The following is a 6,250-nucleotide window of genomic DNA, read 5'->3' as shown; positions in this document are numbered from 1 at the left end:
ACGGGGCAGCAAACGTGGCTGCCGATGGGGAGGGTGCGTGATGGTGACGTAGCTGTCACCAGAAAACATGCACCGAGAGGACACCAGCTGCTAGACCAATTTCACTCATTTCCAGACAAACCAACCGGGCATGTTTTGACAATAAATGACAATACAAAAATGAAAGTTAGCAAATCTCATTACTAATCCCAGAGTGAGGTTCCTATTTTAAAACTACTTTCTTTACTGATACAAGAATAATTTTCTCTCTTCAAGTTTACTGTTTTCCTACCATATCGTACAGTTTTAGTCTGTTGGCTCAAATCTCAAATGAAGGCAACTTATTTCCTCGCTAACATCTTTTCACGTCTCCTTCCATCTGTTACTCCTTCACTATCCAAGTGCCCGTAGCGTTGCAAAGAGCGCTGGGGTAGAGGTGATACACCTCACGCTCTCGACTTCTGGGCTCTGCTGATCTTCGCTCAGGAGCTGGGTAAGCAGAGGGACGGCGCTGAAGCACATTAACACTCTCCAACCTCAAGTCTGCCTTCTCTAAGCATCATAAACTATTTTAAGCGGACACCTAAGGCCACCCCAGATACCAGTGGGGTAGCACCTCACTCCCTGCCCCTGAGGTAGTGTCTGTGAATGCCAGTGATCCAGATGTGGTAAAATGATCTCTTGGATCTTAGAACCAGGTATAAGTTGCTGTTGCTGGAGATTAATTTCACCCTTTTGGCCTCCAGGCTTTCTGCTCCGTGCTTCAAGCAAAGCTCAGCCAAGGAATCGAGCTCTCTGGGTCAAACAAGGCTGCAGCGAGGGGTACAAGGTTAACTATGGCCATGGAGTTGAGTAACAGAGGTGGGGGGAAGAGTGGCAAAAAGAGAAAAATTGTTTTCAGAGGGGACTTGAAATGAAACAGGGAAGCGGTGAGGTCAGGAGACGCGGCGGGCATGGAGATGTGGGAGAGGAAAGCAGGTGCAGGTCAGCAGAGGGGCCGCTGCAGGAGAGGTCACCTGCAGGTGTTGGGGAGGTAGTTTTGCTCTGAACGTAAAAGCAGCAAGGAAAAAGTGATATCCTGGAGACCCTTTTCTGAGCATCCTTCTCACAGTGAAAGCTGGGGGGAGCTGCCGAAGACGTGCACCACGAACAAGTCTTGCTTAAGCCTCACAAGGGACGGAGGGGCCGCGTGTTTGAATAAGCACCTTCGCATCTCCAAGTTAGTACCTTGGCCTGTCAGGAGGAAACTGTGTTCCCTGCCAGGCTTTTGTAGAGCTGAGCATGGGAGCATTTCAATCCTGACTGACTAGGCACGACTGTAGCATACGTTTGGAAAATGATACATTAATCTGAATGATTTCCAGAGTCCTTATCCTGTATAAACAGAGTGCACAATATTACAAGCTGCTACACAATTTAACAGCCTCTGATAGCATCTACTATAATGCTGAGAAGTAGTGATTACTTAATTAGAGGCTGCCTAAAGGTTTGTGATAAGTGCGTACGTGTGTAATTTTAATTCTTCTAGTTCTTCTGAACTGTTTGTCTTTCAACCCTAAAATTCTCTTGACCCTTTGTAAATGTTTTGAAGGAACAAAGATAAGCATTTTGCATTTACATAAACAGGACTTCAAAAATTATATACACATCTATTAGTTAAGACTTACACATTCCTAGGGAAAATAAAAGATAATTTTTTTTTCAGGTGAACCTGGCCCCAAGAGGCTAAATACATTGCACAAGGTCACTGAGGGAGGTAGTGGCAGAGTCAGAAGTGGGGTTACAGCTCCAGCGCTCCCAGCTCTCATGGTGAACTTAAATCATACCTCTTATCCAAGAATTTGCATGGCTAACAAGCCTGTGACACTTAAAATAGCTTTTTTTTTCTTGTCCCATTGACTCCCCTAAGACACGAAAGCAGTAGAACATTGTTAGAGGGGCACCACGCAGTGAATAAATTAGTGAAAGCTGCAGCCAGAGATAAAACTGAGATTCGTCAGAAGTAAATCCAGCCAGTGCAAAGGGAAACCAAAGCGGAGGAATGCAGGTGTTTCAAAAGGAGGAGGAGAGGTGAAGAGATGAAGAGGAGTACGAGGCAGGGGATGGACAGCAGGAAGAGAGAGCTGGACGGGAAGGACCGGTGCCAAAGAAGCCCCTGTGGCGTCAGACCCCTCAGAGACACCAGTGAGGTGCGGCTTCATGAGTACCGCAAAATAGTGAAGCCGTGTGCTTGCTTAACGTGTCGTCAGCCAGCTGAAGGCAAAACCCAACAGCGAACACGCAGACAAGTTAGGACGCGATTTATCTCACCAAAGCTTAATGATCTGGAAATTGCCCACTGTGAAGCAGCTCTTTGTTGCTGTTTCTCCTCAGTCACTGCAGGGGGAGCAGACATGTCCAGCCGCATTTATACGCCTTGGTTTTAGATGACTAAAGGTAGGGAAGACAAACCCTTAGGCTCTGTCCACTGGATTTAAATACGACTTTTAAATCAAGTTTCCACAAGGAAGAATATCCAGCCTGAGGAGCTGGCAGTGGTTGTGTTCGTCGGCGATGGAGTCACAGGAGCAGCACGGAGGTAAAGATCTGAAAGGACCCTGAGAAGGTCATTCAGGAAATTCAACTTCATTTTTCTTTGCAGCACATTAAACTGTGGAATATATCAGATTGCTGATCCACTTTGTAACCCATTTTTATGGGGAAAATAAAAGCCGCCTCTGATTTAGACTAATTAAACCCAAAGCCTTTCATCTTTTTTTTAAAAACCTTCTGTTTACTAAACCTTTTTATAATTCTGTTGCTCCTTTCTCTGAACCTTTTTTTTTCCCCTAGATCTTTCTTAAAGTTTCGTGCCTGAAGCTGGAAGTATTATTCAAGCTGGGGCTTTAGCTGGAAACCAGACTAATAATCCATTAGCGTGCTTCCTGTTTCTTGGATGGTAATGCCAATTCCCATGAAAAACAGATATGTCGAATCAGTGAATTTATGTTGAGTGCAGCCCAGCTTCATCACGAGTGCTTAAAACTCCAAATCAGGCTCCTGAAATCATGGCGCTGGCTAAGAACCCGTGACTTTCTAACAATTCTGCACCCTAAAGAAATTGCATCTGATTTTAGAGGTTTTAGAGAAACCTGTGTCCATAATCACAAGAGCTAAGATTATATTCGCTGGAATGAACTGTTCTTGCTAACACAGCATCAGCAGAAGTGTGAGCAAGGTCATAAAAATCATCAGCAGCGGTTTATTTCCTTGCTTCTCTTTTAAAAGCCTTCTCCGCTGATTCAGTCATAAGGGCCTGTACCGGGCAGAGGAGTTTCTTTCACGGAACAATAGTGTTTAATTCTCAAGGGCTTTACAAGTCTGAAGCCACCTCGTAATGTCACATAAAGTATCTCACTGGTAATAAATGCAGATGTTAGAACAAAAAACAGCATTATCCCAATGGCTCTTGTTGCAGCAGGGCCCAGCATGATCTCCTGCATAAAGAACATCATATTTCTGAAAAGTAATCTTCACGCTGCATCTCAATTAGTTTGAAAAGCGACATGTTGTTAATGCATTTTTATTTACAAGGCCATCAGCATTGTGAGTTTATGGAAATAACACCAGTGAGCTTTTCTGATGATCGTGTCCCAAGCCATTCCAACAGTAACACTCTCTCTTTGGGGCTTTTCCGCTTACTTTATTCCCTCTCTGGTAGAAGCAGCTGATCTGGAAAGCCACATGAATATACTCCTAGTACACATAATCCCTTTAGTTCCCTACATGACTGTAATTGAACACATTGGCAGACTTTGTTTGTATTTAAATATTTTCATAGAAGGGAAAGTCATTCCAAGCTGATCACTTCACGAAGCCAAGAATTTCATTAGGAGCCATTTAAACAATTACAATAAATAAGAAAATCATTATTTTCTAGTATAGTTGTGCCATAAACACTATAATTTATCTTCAAGAAATTCTTGGTCCCTGAAGGAAATTTGTCTTTGTTTGTGATAATAGCCACAACAAACTTACTTGAGTAAGAAAAAAACCACATACAGCTTTGTAATCCGCAGTTAGGATGTTCTATTTGAAATTTAATTCAGAAGTCTAGAAAGGTTTCTTAGGACTGAAGGGATTATTAGGTACTGTAATATCTAATAAGATTATAAGATGGAGGTGGTAGCTCACTATAATAGAAACCTGCTAAGACATAGGAATATACTAAGACCCAGGACCAGCAGGACTCTCTGGGTTATCAAATCCAGGCCCCAGGTACTGCAGGCAACTGGATCACATAATCCATTTAATACATTTTGTGAGCTTCACGTTAAAACTAGGTATGGTTTTGTCCCTGTAATTTTTACACCCTCACTATGCAGGTGGATAAAGAACACCTAATTGATAGTCTAAATTATTCATAGCCAATTTATACCCCTTGCTCATATGCCAAGATTGCCTACCTTTAATATTTCCCCTACCTGATGTATTTACAAAGAGTAATCAAACTGCATCTCGGTCTTCAGCTGCTAGGCTAAATGACCTGCATACGCACACTTGCCTTTCATGCAAGGTTCTCCAGTCTCCTCCACCTCTTAGCAGCCCTTTTCTGTACCTGTGTCATTAAGAATCCAGCTTTCTTTAACGTGATTGATCAGGATCATGTGTTTTATTCCAAACAAAATCTTATTGGGGTCTTATACAAGGACGTTCATGCTTCCCTTGGTCTCCTGGCAATGTCTCTCCTGTTGCATTTTAGAGTTTTGGTTGCCTTTTCCCTGCCCACACCGCACTGGGGCAAACAGTTAGAAATCTTTGTGTCGTTGCTGGTTTTCTGCAGATTTTTTTCTGCTGCTCGCTCTCTTACTAATTCTGTGGCCTCGCTCTTCAAGGACATTCAGTTCTTGCTGTGGGATATTCTGAACTTTCTCTACACCGATGATACCTCCTAACTTTGTGACTTCGATACATTTTAATGATCAGACACCTCTGTTTTCCAAATGGGCCATTATTGAAAATAACAATAATCAGCCTTAAGACTTACTTTTTAGGAGCTCTCAATAATTCCCTTTCAACACAGCTCAGCTTCTCTTCTTCTAACACGGTGTATGCCTTGCAGTTCCTCTATACATCTCAGACTTCTCCAGGTAGGAGATATTATTTTATACACGGCTCCTCATCAGCTACTTTATTGAAGTCCAGACAGTCAGATTTCCCTTCTTTGTCTAGCTAATTAATTATTGTATCAAAGAAAGCTATTAAATTAGTCTGCTGTTATCTAGCCTTAGTAAATGCCAGTTCCATTTTATTCTGTTTTCTAGTGACTGTCATGACTTCTATAATTCTCTCTTCCCACATTCTTTCCTAAAGCCTGACATAAAACGCTGATGTACACAAAGCAAAATATATTGTGCCTTTTGAGTGAAATCCATGTTTTATTTGTCTTTGGTATAGATTAGTTATTCACATCAATATGTATTTTTAACTAGCAGGTAGGGTTGAGCAGCAGTTATAAACATATTGGATGCCTCACTATATTCACTAGCAGAAATGTATATGCATCCTTTTTTATTCCAAATATTGCTAGTCCCACTTTTTAAAAGGATTGGAATATAAATTCAGCAGGCTGCTCCGACTGAGACATGGCCCCACATGGATCAGGGGCTTTTCCCAAAAAGGTTTGTAGTCCAACTCAAACATGATATATGTTGCAGAAAATCAGAGGACAACGTGTACAGTGACTTGGCTTGTGAGGTGATCACAGGCATTGGGTATGGAAGAAATACAGATTTTGAAGAAACAGAGAAGAGTTGGGGAGGATTTGGCTGAGAGGTACTGGATGATTGTTCCAGATAGAAATAAATTACACATGGTATTGTCTTCTTTGTACTTAATTTTTAATTATGTTGTGGGCAGTACACAAATTGAAAGAAGAGTTGGTAAGAAACTAAATCGAGACTTGAATTTCAAGTCCACCGCTGACCCACAGACTTTGCGTGTCCTTGGGCAAAATGCTTTCTCGTTTTTTTTTCCTCTCGCTGCCTCATCTGTAAAACAGAGATAACACTACTTCTTTTTTCCCAACCTGACTATTTACATAATAAAAGCCTTTCCATGCATGACAGTCTCTTATATATTTGTACGGCATGTAGCATAATGAGGACCTGGGTCTTGGGACTACAATACAAACAATACACAACAATTAAGATTATACATCCATCCAAAATATACCTAATGCACCTAATACTGCGGTACCTCGTGAGAGAGACATGACTTTATTACACGCTGA

This window comes from Platalea leucorodia, assembly GCF_965183815.1.
Source record: "Platalea leucorodia genome assembly, chromosome: 5".
NCBI lineage: Eukaryota > Metazoa > Chordata > Aves > Pelecaniformes > Threskiornithidae > Platalea > Platalea leucorodia.
The sequence above is the reverse complement of the archived record's forward strand: the minus strand, read 5'-3'. Positions refer to the sequence as shown.